The sequence below is a fragment of the Giraffa tippelskirchi genome, chromosome X (assembly GCF_054371585.1).
Source record: "Giraffa tippelskirchi isolate mGirTip1 chromosome X, T2T-mGirTip1v1.2.pri, whole genome shotgun sequence".
Taxonomy (NCBI): Eukaryota; Metazoa; Chordata; class Mammalia; order Artiodactyla; family Giraffidae; genus Giraffa; species Giraffa tippelskirchi.
In genome coordinates, this window is record NC_137289.1 from 6,582,849 (window position 1) to 6,602,743 (window position 19,895).

Here is a 19,895-nt window from a genome sequence, read left to right on the forward strand (position 1 = left end):
CCCTAATGATTTTGGGAGGAAGGATGTGAAATGAAATAAATCTGATCATTTTAGGTACAACTCAGATAAATACAGTGATTTTTAATAATACAAAGGGAAGTGTACTTGGTCAAAATAAAGTTTACAAGGTTTCTATCTTTATAGTCAACAAGAATGAAATTCTTCTGGACAGTAAATGCGAACACTGCACTGCCAGGTACCCTGTTAGGTGTTAGTCTCTCCTTTTTGTTGTTTATAAGCTGCTGGTGAGAGCAGTGGGAGGTTTGTTTATTTTGCTTTTCTTTTGTGTGACCCCTGCTCTAAGCCTATGATGGTCCCTAAAGGAAGAAAAAACTAGGCCTGGCTGTTGGCATGAACTCAGGCCAGGACAGAGAAACTCGTGCAGAAACAGTGCCTACCAGTTGGCACTAACACAGGAAGGATATTGGTCATTTTACTGTGTTTTGGTTTGTGTGGGTTTGATTTTTTTTTTTTTCATTCCTTTTTCCTTTGGAAGAAAGGGGGAGGAACTATGTCCTAGAAAGTGCCAGAATCTTCTCTCCTGCTTAAAGGGCTATGCTTTCCTGTTGTCACATCCAGAGCTGGCTGCTGCTGCTAAGTTGCTTCAGTCGTGTCTGACTCTGTGCAACCCCATAAACAGCAGCCCACTAGGCTCCTCCATCCCTGGGATTCTCCAGGCAAGAATACTGGGATGGGTTGCCATTTCTTTCTCTATCCAGAGCTGGCTAGAGTGCAGCAAAAGTCTCAGAGCTGGAAGCAACCCGAGAGGTCATGGCTGAAACCGAGCAGATGGATTTTTTTTCTCTTTCTTCGACTTTATAAGTTACCGTCCTATTCTATGATTTCATTCCAAAAAAAGTTTAGAACCTTCAATGTAAGAACTTTCCCATCGGATAAAACACGATTAGCTATCTGAATATCTTAAGGTGACATTTCACACACCCAAACCACCAAATACAGACATTCCCCAAAGTGGAAATGATAAATTGAAAGTTGCCCTGAACCCTCACAGGTGGTGTGAGAACAGCAGGATGGACTGTTTCAACCTTCTGAATCATGCATGGGCATTGTCCCTCTTAATAGATAAAAACCCTATACAGTCGACTTCCCTTGTGGCTCATCTGGTAAAAAATTCTCCTGCAGTGTGGGAGACCTGGGTTCAATCCCTGGGTTGGGAAGATTCCCTGGAGAAGGGAAAGGCTACCCACTCCAGTATTCTGGCCTGGAGAATTCCGTGGACTGTACAGTCTATGGAGTCACAAAGGGTCGGACAGGACTGAGCGACTTTCACTTTCACTATATAGTAGTGAACCATTTCCTATGATCAAAGTCATTTTCCCTCAATTTATTTCTGCATAAAACAGAAAGAGTTTCCGATTAGCAATAAGGCGCCGGCAGGGTGTGAGGTGATCCAGAGTAATCAGAGGCCCGTGGCAGCAGAGGTACTCAACTGCACCTTTCGCTTTGTGACTCCTCAGGGGGGTGATTATCTCCTGATAATCATACAGCCCCACCCCATTGTGCCTTATTGCTTAATTAGCCACTGCCTGAAATGCAGTTCTGTTTGCATCAACTTTATGTCTGCTGTAATTGCCCTGAGTTGCAGTTCCAAGATGAAAAAAGTGGCTCAAATAACTACATATATTTCGTTTGATTAATCATGAAAAAATCATTCAGGGATTAAAGTGAAACCATTTTACTCCTGCTGATCATGTTCAGCAATTCGAAATTATTTTATGATCCCGATCAATGTAATTAATGAGAATGGCTGTTAATTAGTTACACTAGCAGGTGGGCCATGAAAAATGTAATCGCTTAATAACACCATAGAACAACACGCGATTAAGGGGTCCTGGGTGGGTTTTACCTGGTGCACAGGCAGAAAGTCCCTGGCCAGCTCCTTGGCACTGCCTTCTTTGCTCACCTCTGCTTCCCCACCCTCTTCTAGCGCCTTTCTTTGGCGACACACCAAAACAGCAGGGCTGGATATTTTTCAATGCTATTAAGCAGTTTTCAACTTAAAAGTTTCTTCTCTATGTGGCAAGGCTCTGTGAGCAGAGGTTCCTGGTAAACTCCACCGAACTGACTGGAGTTTCAGCCTAGAAAATATGGCAGCTCTTTCACCCTTAGCAGCCTTATGCCATGTTGCTAACCTTTTCTCTAGAGGTCAGCTGTAGTAACCCCTTGGATGCTGCCTGGGAACAGGAAGGAAGTGTTGACATCGCATTGTCACTGAGTCATTCAATACTGACCCTGAGAGTATTGGGGAGTGTTCACTGTCACAAGATGTATCGCGATCCCCGAGGAGCTAGACAATACAGACAGTCATCACCATCACCATGTCGGTTTTTACTGTGCAGAAATACATCAGGAAGTGAAAACAGGAATAAATATTTCAATATCCTCCCAGTGAAAACTACTGAGTTGCGCCAATGATGTGAATGTCTACAAATATCTGTCAATATAATTTGCCTGTACACTGAGTTCTTCAGTTCAGTTCAGTTCAGTCATTCAGTTGTGTCCGATTCTTTGCAACCCCAAGGACTGCAGCAGGCTAGGCCTCCCTGTCCATTGCCAACTCCTGGAGTTTACTCAAACTAATATCCATTGAGTCAGTGATGTCATCCAACCATCTCGTCCTCTGTTGTCCCCTTCTCCTCCTGCCTTCAATCTTTCCCAGCATCAGGGTCTTTTCAAAAGAGTCAGTTCTTTGCATCAGGTGGCCAAAGTATTGGAGTTTCAGCTTCAGCTTCAGTCCTTCCAATGAATATTCAGGACTGATGTCCTTTAGGATGGACTGGTTGGATCTCCTTGCTGTCCAAGGGGCTCTCAAGAGTCTTCTCCAACACCACAGTTCAAAAGCATCAATTCTTGAGTGCTCAGCTTTCTTTATAGGCCAGCTGTCACATCCCTACATGACTACTGGAAAAAAACCATAGCTTTGACTAGATGGACCTTTGTTGGCAAAGTAATGTCTCTGCTTTTTAATATGCTGTCTAGGTTGGTCATAACTTTTCTTCCAAGGAGCAAGCGTCTTTTAATTTCATGGCTGCAGTCACCATCTGCAGTGGTTTTGGAGCCCAAAAAAGTAAAGTCAGCCACTGTTTCCACTGTTTCCCCATCTGTTTGCCATGAAGTGATGGGACCGGATGCCATGATCTTAGTTTTCTGAATGTTGTGTTTTAGGCCAACTTTTTCACTCTCCTCTTTCACTTTCATCAGGAGGCTCCTTAGTTTTTCTTTGCTTTCTGCCATAAGGGTGGTATCATCTGCATATCTAAGGTTACTGATATTTCTCCTGGCAATCTTGATTCCAGCTTGTGCTTCATCCAGCCCAGCATTTCTCACTAAGAACACTGAGTTCTTAGATTTCATTAAACCCTGCTAACTGGCGGTTAGGGTGTGCCCCACCGTTCAAGGTGTCACCAGGTGGGCTAATTGAGAGAGGTGACAGGCCTGGAATCCTAGACAGAGGAGGTGGAGACATCGCAGATCCACTCCATGCTCTTTTCAAAGGGAAACTCTCAAGTGCCCACTGTATTCAGGTTGGTTCTGTTGGATTTGCAAACAATTAAAGGAGAGACCTGGTGAGAAGAAGGGCTCTTTGTGGAGTTTTCCTGGTCCCTGGGCTACACAGTCAAACCTAGTGGCCCTAAAGTGGTGGGGTGGGCTCCCTTTGGTGCACTGTCAACCATTTCCTTGGTTTCTCCTTCAGAATTAACATTTAAGGAAGGCTTTGCTTCTCTGCTGGTGGACTTTTCATCTGTCTTTCACTCTCTGCTTCTTTTTCCTTCCTCTCTTCTTTCTTTCTTACTGGTCATCACCTGCTTAGTAGAAGTTTCTGTTGTTACTTGGTTCATTTTCTATCTTAGGGTATTTTCTATTTTTGTATTTTCCAAAGGGAGCAGCAGATGCTTGGGATTTTATCCAGTGTCTGTACGCACATGGAGGTAAAGCATCAAGTCCTTCTAAAAAGATTTGTGAAGATGAACTGCTGTCTCCCGCTCTGCACATCACCCCGGTCTTTCTCCTCCTTCTCAAGAGGCAACTAGTGCAACTTTCCGTGAGGTCATTTTGGGAGCACTTGCCCCTCTTTCTCTGAATAACACAACTCTATTGCTGTTTCTCAATTTTCCAGTTTCAGGTATTTTCTACTGACTTTCCTGTGCAGAAGATGAGCACTTAGCCTTCTTCCTTTCCCCTTCCCCCACCGCACAGTGAAGTCCTTTCCATCCCTCTATCTTTCCAACGTATTTCTATCAAAAGTTCAGTTACCTGAACATTTATTTTTACATTCTTAAATGCTATTCTCCAGTAAACCATATAGCATGCCATGCCATGATTTTCCCTTCCTGCACAACTCTCTGGAGTTTATCATCTTTGGCTTGTTTTGGTGTTTGGCTTACTTTTCTGTGCACTTATCAGTGATGAAACCCCCAACTCTTGTTCAATTTAATCTTCTTGATAAATTTCATCCACAGCTTTCAGACCTGCTCCAACCTAGTCTGGTCCCCTCCACATCCAGACTTCTCTCTACCATCATTCAGCAGCAAGTCTCACCTGTGTTGGCGCTCCGGTTCCCTGTACACAAGCCATCCTTTTCCTAAATTTATTCCTTCATTTTGCTGAACAAGCTTCTCAGGTGGCTCTAGTGGTAAAGAACTTGCCTGCTACTGCAGGAGACATAAGAGACTAGGGTGTGATCCCTGGGTCGGGAAGATCCCCTGGAGGAGGAAATGGCAACCTATTCTAGTATTCTTGCCTAGAGAATCCCATGGACAGAAGAGCCTGGCGGGCTACAGTCCATGGGGTCACAGAGAGTTGGACACGACTGAGCTTTCACTGTCACTCTGCTGAACAAAGACATCTTCTGATAGCTTACTGATTGGTTGGTGGTAAATTTTGTTTTGTGATCCTGAGTGTCTGAAAATGTCTTCCTACTACCCTCCCACTTGACTGAGAATTTGGCTAGGTAGGACTCTTAGGGTGGAAGAGATTTTCCTTGAGAAGTGTCTTCTAGCTTCCAGTGTTGCTATATAGTCAAACCCATTCTGATTTCCATCCCTTTGTATGATACATGCTTGCTCTCCTGTGCTCTCTCTCTCTCTCCTCCTTCCTTCCTTCCTTCCTTCCTCTCAGTGTCTCTCCCTCCTTCCCACTGGAAGCTTCTGGAAATTTCCCTTTATCTCCTTTTGTCTGGAATGTGACAATGAGGCCTGGGGGAACCAGACTGGCAGTCTCTGAATGTAGTGGTGCTAGAGGCATGTGATCACTCGTGTTCCTGTTAGGAGGCAAGAACACCAGGACGACCATCTTCTGCCTTACCCTCCCCCCTACCTCAAGAATATACCTCCCATTTTCTGCCAGGGGAGCGAGATAGAAGGGTCCAAGAGTGAGGGAGGGGAATTAGGGGGTCTAAGGTCTTACAGAGCTTTCAGCCAGTCCTCTATATTTTAGACCTTATTCACTCCCACTTGTAGGGAAATCTGGTACCACCAACTACTGGGCTTTTTAACAGGGGTGTGACATGGATCAATTATCAGCTTTTCCCTCTGCCAACTTAGGACTATGATTCCTAGATCTGCTCAGTAACTATTTGTCCAAGGTTTTCAAACTTTCAAAATTTTGTTATTTCCTCTCCCATCTTCCCAGTCCTTTGGGATTTATTCCCTTAAAATGTCCCTTCATAGTAGTTTTAGTGTAGTTTAGAGAGGGAATGAAATTAGATGCGTGTGATCAATCCACCACTGAAAAAATTCAAAGCAGCTAATTCACATACGACAATCACAAGCCTCCTTCTCTCTCTCTCAAACATCAATTATGTGCTTGATATTACACAGTTAGCTCTGTAAACTGAGCAAGAACCTGAAATTGAGCAGACATAAACATAAATATAAAGGAGGTCCTGAAGCGAGTGTCCCAGATGCATTTCTGAATTGATTCCAGACCTTTCTGAAGCCTGCCTGGCCCAGGCGGAGTGGCTCCAAAGGGCTGTCCTGTAATTCGGAGTGAGGCACAGAGTCCGTGGATGTTGAGGGCATCCTACCCACAGTTGTGCACACGTGTCCTCAGCTCTTCAGCTGAGGCTGACGTCTCATCAGCTAAAACCCCCAGACTGGTCTTTTTCCTACTATGATCACTGCTAATAAATCACTTCACATGCACATCTATGTACAGTTTACAGAGTACTAAAATATATATTGACTCATAGAAACCATCATGATGGTGGTCATCCTTACTTTCCAGAATGATGGTTAAGAGTTTCAGCTTCGGACTCAGCATCACCTGGGTTAGAGTCTGGCTTTCACATTCATTATTTGTATGACCCTGACCCTGGACAAATTAGCCACTGTCTCTGAGCTTCCTATATAATGGAGATCACTATCATACTCAAACGTCCTGAGGGTTTGGGGGAGACTGAAGACAATCACACCTGCGAAGCAATCATCATGTGGCTGGTACATGGGGAGCCCTGGATACATATTAGCTATTACCCTGATTCCCATTCAACAAATAAAAATCCTGAGATTCACAATGGGATATTACTCAGCCACTAAGAGGATCAAAATAGGGTCATCATATATTAACATATATATGTGGAATCTAGTAAAATGTATGCAAGAACCTTTTTGCAGGGCAGGAATAGAGATACAGACGTAGCAAACAGACACATGGACAAGGGGGGAAGGTGGGACAAACTGGGAGACTGGGATTGACATATACACACTACCATGTGTAAAATAGATAACTTCTGGGAAGCTGCTGTATAGCACAGGGATCTCAGCTCAGTGCTCTGTGATGACCTGGGTGAGGGGGAGGACAGGGTGGGATGGGAGGGAGGCTCAAGAGAGAGCAGATACATGAATACGTATGACTGATTTACTTCCTTGTGTAGCAGAAACTAACACAACATTGTAAAGCAATTATATCTCAATATTTTTTTTTAATTTAAAAAAACTTTTTAAAAAGAGAGCTGAAATGATTTATCAAAGTTCACAGTGCCAACAAGGGACAGAGATCAGGCTAAGAACTCTCGTCTTTGACTCAGAACCTCAGGCTACCACACACATGATTCTCATGGCTGGATGCACAATCGAATCTCCCAGGGAGCTGGGAGAACACTTCCACGGCAAGGCACTCCCCAGAGATTTGGACTTAACTGCTCCAGATGGATTCTGGACATGGGTGTATTTCCCAGGCTCCCTAGGCGAACTGATGCTAGGTCCATGTTGCAAAGCTATGCTCTTTACCAAACTTCCTCTTTAGTTCCCAGGTGGCCTTGAATTGAGTATTTCATCTACCACCAGGCCCTTATTCACACCTGTATTCTAGACTCCTGGTCAGTACAGAGAAATGCGATCCTGATATACTATTTAGAAAAAGTGTTAAACAAACATAAAAACGCTGCCTCTGCCCACCGTTTGACCACTGCAGGAACTCTCTGGTCCAACAATTCCTAGCTGGTCAGAAATGACTAGAAATGAGCATGTCAAGTTCCAGCTACAGTCTTGCCAAGTTTTCCTGAACACATGGGGAGGTCATTCTGTGTGGTCAGCCTGGGCCCCCTATAGGGTCTGCAGAATGATCTATTGCAAACACTGTTAGGGCAGGCTGAGGGGCTGAACTAAATTATCTCAGACAGGCTTCTGGTCTTGCAAGCCAGAAGGATACAAAGGGAGGCTAGATAAGGGGGAAAGGAGGAAAATGCCTCATGGCCACTTTGGGGGAAAAAGAAGACAGAAGAGGAAAAGCAATGGGCAGCCCAATATCACCGATGTCAGGGCCTGAGCACAGCTGAGAGCACACGCAGTTGAGGAGGTCAAGGTCACAGAACTGACTCCCTGGGAGGCACATGGCTGTGGGGGCGGGGAGGGGTAAGCTGGGGGTCCAAAGAAAACTCAGGCCCCGTCGCATATGGTCAAGCCGGCCTGGAACAGGCCCAGAATCCCGGAACCTCACACATCATTCTTATCTTTAGCAACAAACGAAAGCTGTCATCATACATTCAGGGAAATTTCGTGAAGGTCTAGCTGGAATTTGGCATGTTTCATTAACAAATGTTTCCCTTCATTTTTGAAAAGTGCTCTTGGAAAAAAAGTTGATTTCCTATTAATGGGCCATGGGCTTAACAAGCTTTCTTCCTGTGATCCTGAGCATAATGACCTTGTCCACACATGAAATCAAAATAAAAGGACCAAAGAATCTTCTGTAGGGTGAAGAGAAAAATGGCTAAAGGGAATAAGATCATCCTTCAAGGAGCTTCTTCCATACTAAACCAAAATGAAGCTGCAGGGCCCTCACCTAGTTCCTCCAGCCCTGGGTGATTCTCACCTGCCCATCTTTGAACAAAATCTGCTGTTCACAGAACTGCAAGCCCTAGGCAGCATCTACTGGCCTCTTAGGATAAAAGACAATTGGCGGCGTCAGGCTCCTGAGCACATTTTCATAATCAGCTTGATCATGGGTGCACGGCAGCTGCTCGATTGACGGTGTTAGACAGGGAATAAAGAGAGATGCCAGGAGTAACCTCAGATCTGACATAACGAGGCAAACATCAGTCATTTGGCTAAAAGGCTCATAAAGGCTCCATCAGCTGTGACACCAGCGTCTGTCTTAGGCAAAGCTAACAAGGAAATGTGGCGGTAAGCGTCTTCCTTAGACAGGAACAAGTTGTGAGTGAGCTGCATTATTAACGGGGGAAAAAAAGAAGTCCTGTTGAAAATGGTGTGTTGTCTTGCTCTGATCAGAAATGATAGATCTCTGTTTTGAAACAATTGTCTGAATGGAAAGATGTTTGTTTGAAACGGTTCCACTTCATTGGCCAAATGCTCAAGAGCACATAAAATTAGTACTTCAAAGGGGGCGCTTCTAGGGAAGGCCATGTGACACAGAACGTCATCTTGGCCCTCTCAGAAAAGGAGACTTCTTCGCTAACGATGCAATAAATCCAGTCCATGCCTCGAAGGAGTTGATCATGGTTGGAAGCCATTACATAAGGGATTTAGATAATAATATACAAGCCACAAGAATCACCAGCATATGCCTAACACTTTTTGCTATTTAAAGCACTTGGAACCGTATTTGGTCTCAAGCTTAGTGAGAAAAGCAGGGTAGAAATGACTATCAGCTTGATTCCAGACAGAGAGAAACTAAGGCTCTTGTAAGTGAATTAACTTAGCTGAAGACCCAGAGCTGTTAGGACTGGGGCTGGGGCTGGAACCCAGGACTTCAGCCTCCAGAGCTCTGGAACTCTTCCCTACAGTTGAGCCAGGGGGACAGACTTGTGGCAAGCTTCCAGACACAGTTAAGTGTTCTCCCACTTCAAGCACTGCCTACAAAACTTGACATCAGCTAACTATGATAATTATGGTCCCCCTGGGCTTCCCTGGTGGCTCGGCAGTAAAGAATCCACCTGCCAATGCAGGAGACACGGGTTCGATCCCAGGGTTTGGAAGATTCCCTGGAGAAGGAAATATGCCTCTCCTCCAGTATTCTTGCCTGGGAAATCCCATGGAAAGAGGAGCCTGGTGGGCTATAGTCCATGGGGGTCACAAAGAGTTCAACAAGACTTAGCAACTCAACAACAACAACAATTTTCCCCTACTCCTGGTGGCTCATGTGTGTGGATGGACCTTCAGTTAAATATTATCTTTTGATAGCACCACCAGTGACAGCTGCACAGCAAGAACAGGAAGCTCAGGGGAAGGAAAATTATATTGAACGGTTTTAGATGAGGATTGTTAATGTTTCGATGAACGTATAAGTCCATTAATATGGATATCTCTGTAAAACACCCAGTTGGCAGCAAAAGTAATTAAAAGAGAAAGAAAAAGAACCATCTCCTGCGTTGAAGGCAATCAGAAACAGGGGTTGTAGAATATAAAGTGCACCCCCTCGCAGACCGGCATGCACAAATACTCTTTGAATGTAACATCTGTGTGGCTTCCAGATGATGATCCAGTCATTCTGCACATGTGACCCTCCCCCAGCCTATGTTTACCCTTCTATCAAATCATAATGAAAAGTATCCATTGCCAGTAGGAAGCATTTCTTAAAGAAAAGAAACAAAATAAATGTGAAAATTCCTTACTTTGGTTATTGGTTCTCCTTGGGCTCTCTTCTGACTCATCCTCATGATTCTCTGGGGCTTCTAAAGAGAGCAACCCCACACCCTGTGCCAGTCTAGGGCCCTGAATGAGGCAATGTCAGGATTTGCCCCCAGTTCTTAGCAGAAAATGTGGGTAAGAGAGGATGCTTTCATGGAGAATCACCAACATTTCCAGAGCTCCAGAGATGAAAGGCAGAAAGAAGAGAGGGGGAGAGAGAAGGAAGGAAGGAGGGAAAGAAACACCTCAAAGTGAGCAGAGAGCGTGGCACTCACAGCACATGGTGCAATGCCAGAAGCCAAGCCTGGGCAGATGCCCACTCACCAGGACAGGAGAGGCTTAAAGAGACACAGAGATAGAAAAGCAGCGGTGTCTTGTCTAGGCCCCCTGAGCAATCTAATCTTTAGACAAAAGGGAAAGGCTAATTACATATTGATGGATTTGCTTCTTTCCTTTTCTCTGAATAGCCAATGGCTGTCTCGTCTTCTCAGACAGCCAGCAAATCCAAGAATAGCTCTGTTCACACTGCCAGCTCAGCTCTCGGTGGAAGGTAGTATATTTTAATGTCTATCCAACTGTGTGTTTTGTGGTAATGATTAGCAGATGTCTTTGCTAAGGGAGAACTACACTCATGTTCTGGAACCTTCTTGATGTGGACAGCAGCTCTGTGACCCGCCTTGGTGCCGGATCCACTGGTTTTGCTGAAAGGTAAATGCTGCAGCGTTTGACCGGTTTACCTCCCTCCATTTCTAGGTGGGTTCCTCCATAATGTGGCCTTTTTGAGGTTACAACCCTATAAATTAAGCATCAGCCTTACAGCTACACTATTTATATTGGTATTTTTTTTCACAGGTGACCTTCTACAATGTATTTGGGGGTAACAAGATTGCTCTTTAGTATAATACATGAGGCTGGTGGGAGAGAGCCTAGTTTGTCAGGAGCTGGTGAGATTTTCCTAGCAAGAAATGTGTACTCTAGAGTTCTGGGTGATAGACTAAGTGGCAGACAATCCCAGGGCTTCCGCAAACCTACCTGTGAGTGGGTGCGTGGATTACACGGCCACCTCGAGAACCCGGATGCAGTGGCATCTACACGGAACACAGCACAAACCATATTTCAAATCTCATAACATGCCAACATGCAAATAAATAAATTCTCCTTTCCAAATGTCACCAGCTGGGTGATTCCCACACAGGCGCTGCCGTATTTTCCTGAAAGGGTAGAAGTGACAGTCACTCCCCCTCTAAGTCTGAGCTCCCTGGCTTCCCGCTTTCATATTCGGAACCCGCATGGAGTAGCCCTTTGGGGATAGGTATTAATGAAGAAACAGGCCAGAGCCTACTCTTTCTCTGAGAGTGAAGGGTACAGTCTGTTCAGAGTGGCTTTTTAATTTCTCACAATTAACCCTGCCAGAATTAACATCTATGGCACCAGTGACAGTGAATTGAAAAAGTCACATCAGCACAGAGCAAGGCCCCTCACTGCCTCCGTGTTTCCCCCTTCTGTTGAAAGAGGAAAGTTCTCGAAGCCTGCCAAGCTGATTGTCTTGTCACTGCACTGAGACCTGCTGGGCTAGGTAGGAGCGGGGCACTTTTCCAACTCTCCTGCTGTGAATTCCAACCTGGTTCAGCTCTTCACTGGCCATGTGCCACAAACATCCATGGATGGCCTGGGCTCTGTCTCTTTTAGTCAATGACATACAGAGGCCCATCTGATCTGCACGGTGAGCATGGAGGGTCGAACTCTGAGTGCCTCATTGCATTCCTACAAGTCTGACTGGTGACTCTCCATTGAAAGACAGACCAGGGGTCCTAGTACACACTTCGATCTAGCCTCACGTCAGTTCTCTCAAACATTCCAGGGCAGATGATTAGAAAAAAGAAGACAGGGGCCCACAGGTGACCAAAAAACATGACTTTGCCCTGGTAAGTTAGTGTCAAGTGTCTCATGCTTTGCTATTTCTGTCTTCACTTATAGCACAACTTTTCATAGTGAAAGGAAAGCCTACTTATCCATTTACACTCAAGTTGTGATTTTTTTTTTTCATGTGGACAGGAAATGGTTGGTCTGGGGGAAAAAAGCTCACATGACCATTATCTTGAATCACTGAACAACTACACGGCCTCACAGTGTTCTTTGTTGGAATCCAGAAGTCATAGGTCAGTCTCTTCTCTTGCTTACAGAATGTTCCTTCTGGTTTGATCTCTTGGTGCAAAGTGGCAAATTCAAAAGTCGGAAGGGCTAACAAAGGGGAGGCCTGATGAAGTGACAGCTGTGGGACTCGCACTGCCTGCTGCACAACCAGGCCTCTACCAGGTTCCTAAATGAAACTCTTAAAGCAACAGCACTACTGAGACTCCATTGTTTCAAATAGTGACCATGGCTGACTTCCACAACTGCATTAGAGATGTCTACATTTGACACCTATGAACAAATATTGCTGCTTCCGTATTAACATTGACATTTCATGAACTTGGAAAGCTATGCTATGTATGTGTCCACACAAATACATGTACTGCCCAAGAGCTGATGCTGGAAACAGCAAAAGAGCATGCTATTTTTTTGCCGTTTAAAGTTCATTGTAGCACCATTTACAACAGCCAGGACATGGAAGGAACCTAGATGTCCATTGACAGAGGAATAGATAAAGAAGCTGTGGTACATATATAACAATGGAATATTACTCAGCCATAAAAAGGAATGCATTTGAGTCAGTTCTAGTGAGGCAGATGAACCTAGAGCCTGCTATACAGAGCAAAATAAGTCAGAAAGAGAAAAACAAATATCGTACATGAATGCATATATATGGAATCTATAAAGATGGTACTGATGAACCTAGTTGCAGTGAAGCAATGCAGATGCAGACATAGAGAACGGACTTGTGAATACAGGGGTGGGGGGAAAGGAGAGGGTGGGATGAACTGAAAGAGGAGCACTGACATATATACACTACCATATGTGAAACAGATAGCTAGTGGGAAGCTTCTGTCTAGCACAGGGAGCCCAGCTCAGGGCTCTGTGATGACTTAGAGCAATGAGGGGATGGGAGGGAGATTCAAGAGGAAGGGGATGTATGCATACATGTAGCTGATTCGCATTGTTGTAGAGCAGAAACTAACACAACATTGCAAAGCAATTATACTCCAATTAAAACAGAAATTTTAAAAAGTCACTAACAACATCCAAAAATCCAGTGTCAGGACTTGTGAAGACACCACAGCTAACATACATTGCTGCTCCCTGAAGACAACCTTGCAGACTGCCTTTGAAGGCAAGCAGAAATCCATGCAAAACAGACGCAATCAACAAGCCTGCCTGGGATGCCTCCTACTGCCAAGTGCATGCAGGTTAACCAGAAGGGTGTGGGATGTGAACACACAGACTTGGACCAACACCTAAGAAAACACCGAATGGATCTCCAAGCATGCATGAAAAACAAACAAATCTCTAAACCAATACATCTGCTTTTTTCAATAGGAGGGCCCAGAACTCTGAATTTTACCTGTCCCTTCTCAAAGGTGTTTTGGGTGAGCCAGGATGTGCAATCGAGTTCGGCCACTTTCCACCCTAGAGCTTCTTTCCCTTGGCAAAGACCTGAATGTAACTTCAGAGTGATGTTTCCTTTAAAGGACTCAAACTTTCAGGACAGGCCCTTTTTCTTGCAATCTAGTACTGTAATGGTCCACAGTTATGCACTGCTGTGTGCTTTTTAGGGGTTATTAGCCCATGTAAAGCCATGCTTTCATAATCACCTTTGCTTTTTTCAATTATGAAATTTATTACATATTTCATGCTGCATATTACAAAAATTCAGAAGCTACTCACAGGCACTTTGCTCAATAAAATATTCATACAGTAAAATGCATGCTTTTTCATCATGAGTAATATGTTTAGAAGTAATTTCCCATTGGTCATCCACTTTTGGAGTGGTCGGTCTTTCTGGCTTTGAAAATACTGTTAGGATCAAGGTAAAACTAATAGCTCCTGCCTGTACCTACCAATCTCTTAAAATATGCAAAATGCTGGTCACATTATGTTACAAGTGTTTTCGTTTAATACAAAGGCCTCTCCCCTTCTAGGTTGTCTTAGTCAGTGAATCCCTAGCAGAGGGACAGATGAATGTGTGAGCTCCAGTGTAGAAGACAGGCAGTAAGAGTCTCCGGCTGGGGTTGTGAGAGTAGCGGGCATTGCCACCTCCTTCAGTGCTGGGTCCCCAGTACCCAGAATGGAGTATGCCTCCTAGAAGGTGTCCAGTTCACAAACATTTGTTGGAAGAAACTCAGGAAGCAGGGAAACAAAAGGGAGGGAGGAAGAGAGAGGGAGCAGAGAAAGAAGAAAGGGAGGAAAGAAAGGGAAAGAAGGAGAAAGGGAGGGAGAAAGGGAAGGAAGAAAGGCTGAACTTGATGTGTGACTTTGAGCAAGTCACTGATCATCTAAGCCTCACCCCTTATTGGGTCAAATGAGGAGGGTGGACCAGATTATTTCTAATCATGCCACCTCCAAAACGTGGATTACCTCCATGATTTACAGAATTACATCTATGATTCTGAGACGTAAATTGTCCACTGATGTCAATGGAATACAGATAATAAACAAGTACTTTGCTCACCCATGATTATGTAAAAGTATTCAGAACAGCACCCCTTATTAGTCCAGTATCTGTCCCATTTTCCACACACTAGGGAATTCTTCATTTCAAATATTTAAACTTCACTGGAAAGATGAACTGGGTATATATTTGCTTAATTTGTAGACTGACAGAGCTCAGATTCATAAGTGTTTCCATAGGTTTACTAAAACACTTATCACCACTCAAGTTCAACAATTTCAGTATCATCCTCTTGAAATAATGTATACTAATAAGAAAGAAAGCTCATGTCTCCTGAAATGAACACATGGGGAATATTAATCTCCTGAAACTCACAAAGCTTAAAAAGCATTTCCATCATGGTGTGGCTGAGATTATCTTCTGCTATTTAAAGCACTGCTGCCACTAATTCCCCCACTTCCAAAATGATTATCTCCCAGAAGTGAAGACATTTAAGTTTCTCCAAGTCTCCAAAACCCCTAGAAGTCAAGGCTAGTTGATACTGTGTGTTTGCAGACCTAGTACTTATATTACAACATGAATATTTGCTCAAGTTTGAAAAATATACTAAAATCACACACTTCACCTGAATGCACACCTACCAAAACCAGGTTCCTGGTGTGCTCACAGTTGCAACCATATTTGAATGAGATGCTTTCTCCATTACATCCCACTATAGATGCTAAGGGGCTTCCCTGGTGGCTCAGCTGGTTAAAAATCTGCCTACAATACGGGAGACCTGGGTTCGATCCCTGGGTTGGGAAGATCCCCTGGAGAAGGGAATGGCTACCCACTCCAGTATTCTGGCCTGGAGAATTCCATGGACTGTATAGCCTATGGGGTGGCCAAAAGAGTCGGACACGACTGAGCGACTTTCACTTCACTTCATGGATGCTAAAGGAGTTGACCAGAAGTGGGGAACTATCATTATTCATTCATCTGCTTTGTCCTAGAGCCACTGACCAACTGATATCTCTTTACCTCCCTCTCATTCTATGTCTCTGTCTCTCTTTCTCTCTGTCTTTTTCGGTCTCTCCTTCCCTTTCTCTCTCCTTCTCTTTTTTTTTTTTTTCATGTAACAGCAGAGGCTGTTGAGCAATGATTTAACTCAAGGGAGTTCATATAAATACCACCCCCTGCCACACACATACATTAATTCAAAGTCACCAATAGCACTCCATTACCCACAGAATAAATTCAAACTCCTTGATCTGATACCTACGATCCTCCATTTAGAAGTTGTGTGATCTTGTACAAATCACTTAACGTCCTTGTGACTCAATTTGCCCTCATTTGCCAAGTGGGGATACCAGTGATACTTATCTCACAGAGTTGGTAAGAGGAGTAAGTGAATAGATATATGGAAATCACATAGAAGAGTGACCAGCACACAGGAAGCCCCATATAAATATTAGCTACTATGCTGTTCCCGTCACAGTGGAGTCTCAACATATATTTTGGGCTCTGTTTCTGACTGCTCCCATCTTGAACATTCTGGCTTATTCACGCTTAAGGTATAGCCCCTGCTTTCCTACCTTTGTGTTTTGTGCTATAAATAGCAAATATTTATGGAAAGCATATTATGTCCCAAGCACTGTGCTAACTGTTGCATGGATTACCTCATTTAAGCTTCACACGATCTCTGTGTGAAAGGCACCGTTATCCTTCCATTTTACAGATGAAGGTAACTGACACGTGAGAGAGTAACAGACTTGACCATGCATGCATGCTAGGTCGCTTCAGTCCTGTCCAACTCTCTGTGACCACATGGACTGTAGCCTGCCAGGCTCCTCTGTCCATGGTGATTCTCCAGGCAAGAATATTGGACTGGGTTGCCATGCTCTCCTCCAGGGGATCTTCCCAACCCCGGGAGTGAACTCACAGCTCCTGCATCTCCTGCATTGCAGGCGGGTTCATTACCCACTGAGCCACCTCGAAAGCCCATGTCTAAGGTCTGAGGTGGAGTGTCAGTCACTCAATCATGTTCGACTCTTTGTAACCCCAGGGACTGTAGCCCGCCAGGTTCCTCTATCCATGGGATTCTCCAGGCAAGAATACTGGAGTGGGTTGTCACACCCTCCTCCAGGGGATCTTCCTGACTCGGGGATCAAAGCTGTGTCTCTTGTGTCTCCTGTATTGGCAGGTGGGTTCTTTACCACTAGTGCCACCTGGGACTTGACCATAACAACTGTGTTAAAAGATGGCAGAGCCAATGATGAAATACAGGCAGACCAGCTCCTGTGCTCTCCTCAAAACTACTGGGATATACTGCCTCTGTTGGTACCCATTCTCTGTCCCACCTCCCTCCACGGCTTTCCCTGCCCCTCACCTATCTGTGTGCTCTGCAAATCATCTCAACTCTCATCCTTTAGACATCCGCCTCCCAGGCCAGTCCTTGGAGCTCTTCAACTCACGACCTCCTTGGAAACTGGGACACTCCATTTGTCGTATAATTATCTAATACCTTGGAACAGAGCCTCTATTTTCTTGAATTCTGAAAGATCTGACTTTCTTTTTGTTCATGTTTGGCTTCTTTCTCCAATTAGATCTCATGCTCTTTAAGGTCAGGGCCTGCATCTCATGTTTCTTTTATGTCCTAAAGAGCACTTGGCACAAAGTAGAAACTCAGTAAAAAAGTGATGATTTGATTTAACCCCCAGGACACATAACTAGGTCAAGCTGACCTTGGCACCACACTTTTGCAGCTGTTAAGCAGACGTAATAAAATTCAGGTTTTCAATTCCTTCCTTGATTATTCAATTATTACATCAGCCATTTTCCTAGTTTTCTCTTTTGGATAATATTTTTTCCTCTGTATTATCTGCCATCAGTTTAAAATGTGTCCTGGATTCTGGCATTTGAAAATAAGTTTCAGAAGAAAAATATAAAATGACCTTTTTAGGTAAAGAAGCAATAAATTATTTGAAATTCCCTTATTAGAGCTTTGTTTAATTAAAATAAGCTTTAAAATGAGGACAAGCTCTACGAACTGATTTGGAGTAAGGTCCAGGATTATATTTTCAAGTGAAAAAGTTATGACTCTTGGAACCATGTTAATGTTTCACAATGATTTCGAAAGAAGAATAATAAATTCCAAGACTCCAAAAGAAACAAATGAACTGAACTGTATTTCAAATAAATAACATAACCACACTGTGTAAGGAGTTGGGGGGGAGACAATTTTGACAATGTACCTTTAGGCTAAGGAAAAGAAATCTAAGCAAATGCTGTATTCTAGTCAGTAGGCTTCTTTTCATAGTGCCATGGGTTAGCAATTCTGGAACTTCTTTTGGTGTATTCTAGAATTGAGCAAATAAGTTAATATATGGAAAGTAATGGGATTCAGGTTTCTTTATATCAGAAAATAGGGTTATAAATATGGAAAAGGAAAAGGGCAGAACCCTGTGGTGTCAGATGGGAATTAGAGGAAAGAGTCCAAACTCATGGTTTTTAACGTGTGTGTGCCTATGTGTGTACAATATATACATATTGAAGTTTATATGAATATATATTGAAGTCTACATGAAAGACAGATAAATATAGAAATGCACAATAGATGTATGAATACATGTGTGTATGTACATATGTATACATCTGTATACATGTATGTTCTAGCTTTATCTGCTAAGAGGGTTTAGAACCAATTGCATCTCAGTAGCAATAAGCACATGAAGTGCCCAGATCTTGGTTTTTAAACGTCATTTTCTACTGAAAGTCTTCTTTGGAAAACAGCTGATTCCAGGGCTGGAACAGAGAAAGTATAAGACGAACCAGGGTATTTTATGCATAAAGTAAAGAAAGACTTAAAGAATGACGGAGGCGTGTCAAAAGGACATGCAAACCACGTTATTTGGGCTCTCACTCACACTGGGAACAATTCCAGCATCAAAACACATAAGAATAAAGGATTACAACCCATTGAAAAATGTCAGAATCCACAGTGAAAGACAGGAAAAAAAGGAAGGGGAGGAGGAAGGGGGGGGAAAGGGAAGAGAAGAAAGTTTGTCTTCACTGTAGAGAGTCAATAGAAATATCAAAAGAACTATGAAATTTTAAAAATCACCATTTGGGATCCACCACAATAACTGATTCGATGGAATCATTAATGAATCATCAACAAATGCTAATTCAGTGGATTTTAATATATTCACAAGATTGTGCAGCCATCACCACTAATTGCAGCACATTTTGTATTACTCCAAGGAAAACCCTGTACCCATCAAGCAGTTACTCCCCATTCCTCCTCCCTCAGCTCCTGACAACCACAAATGTACTTTCTGTCTCTATAGACTTATGTATTCTGGACATTTCACATAAATGGAGTCATACAATATATGGCTGTTTATGACTGGCTTCTCTCACTTAGCATGATGTTTTCAAGGTTCATCCATGTTGTAGCATGTATTAGAATTCCATTTCTTTTTAAGGTAAATCATATTCCATTTTATATATACAGCAAATTTTTTTCTATCCGTTCATGAACTGATGGGCATTTAGACTGTTTCCATTTTGGGGCTATTATGAATAATGCTGATGTACAAGTGTCGGTGTGGATGTGTGTTTTCAATTCTCTTGGATATATTCCTAGGAGTATAATAATTTCTGGCTCATATGGAAATTTTACGTTGAACTTTTTGATGAACCACCAAACATTTTTCCACAGCAGCTGTACCACTTTATAGTCTCACAAGCAATTTATGAGGACTCCAATTTCTCCATTTCCTCATTAACATTTCTTATTGAATATCTTTTGGGTTCTAGTCATTCAGTGGGTGTAAAGTGAGATCTCATTGTGGTTTTGATTTGCATTTCCCTGATGATTAATGATGTTGAGTATCTTTTCATGTACTTATTGGCCATTTGTATATCTTCTTTGATGAAATGTCTATTCACATGCTTTACCCAATTTTTTAATTGGGTAGTGGGTGAAGCTTTGAGGAGGAGCAAGATAATTTACATAGTCTCAAAGTATCTCCCTACAATATACTTATAAATTACAAAAGAGAAAGTACTTACTTTACATGTAGGAAGCTGAACAGGGGAGCACTTTAACGTGGTGCTCAAAGTTAATATTACCAGTATGGCAAAAGCCAACACTATGTGTCCCCTGATATGAGGCAGTGAGAAGAACAAAACCTCACTTCTGTGATATTACTGCCAATAGTACATAAGCTGAATCTAATCATAGGAAAACATCAGAC

At 43.2% G+C, this 19,895-nt stretch overlaps 1 protein-coding gene across 3 annotated transcripts in view; it reads right to left on the minus strand.

Annotated features, from left to right (window-relative positions):
- Positions 1–19,895, minus strand: part of AFF2 (ALF transcription elongation factor 2) — a 523,475-nt gene that overhangs the window by 416,360 nt on the left and 87,220 nt on the right. The window lies entirely within an intron of this gene.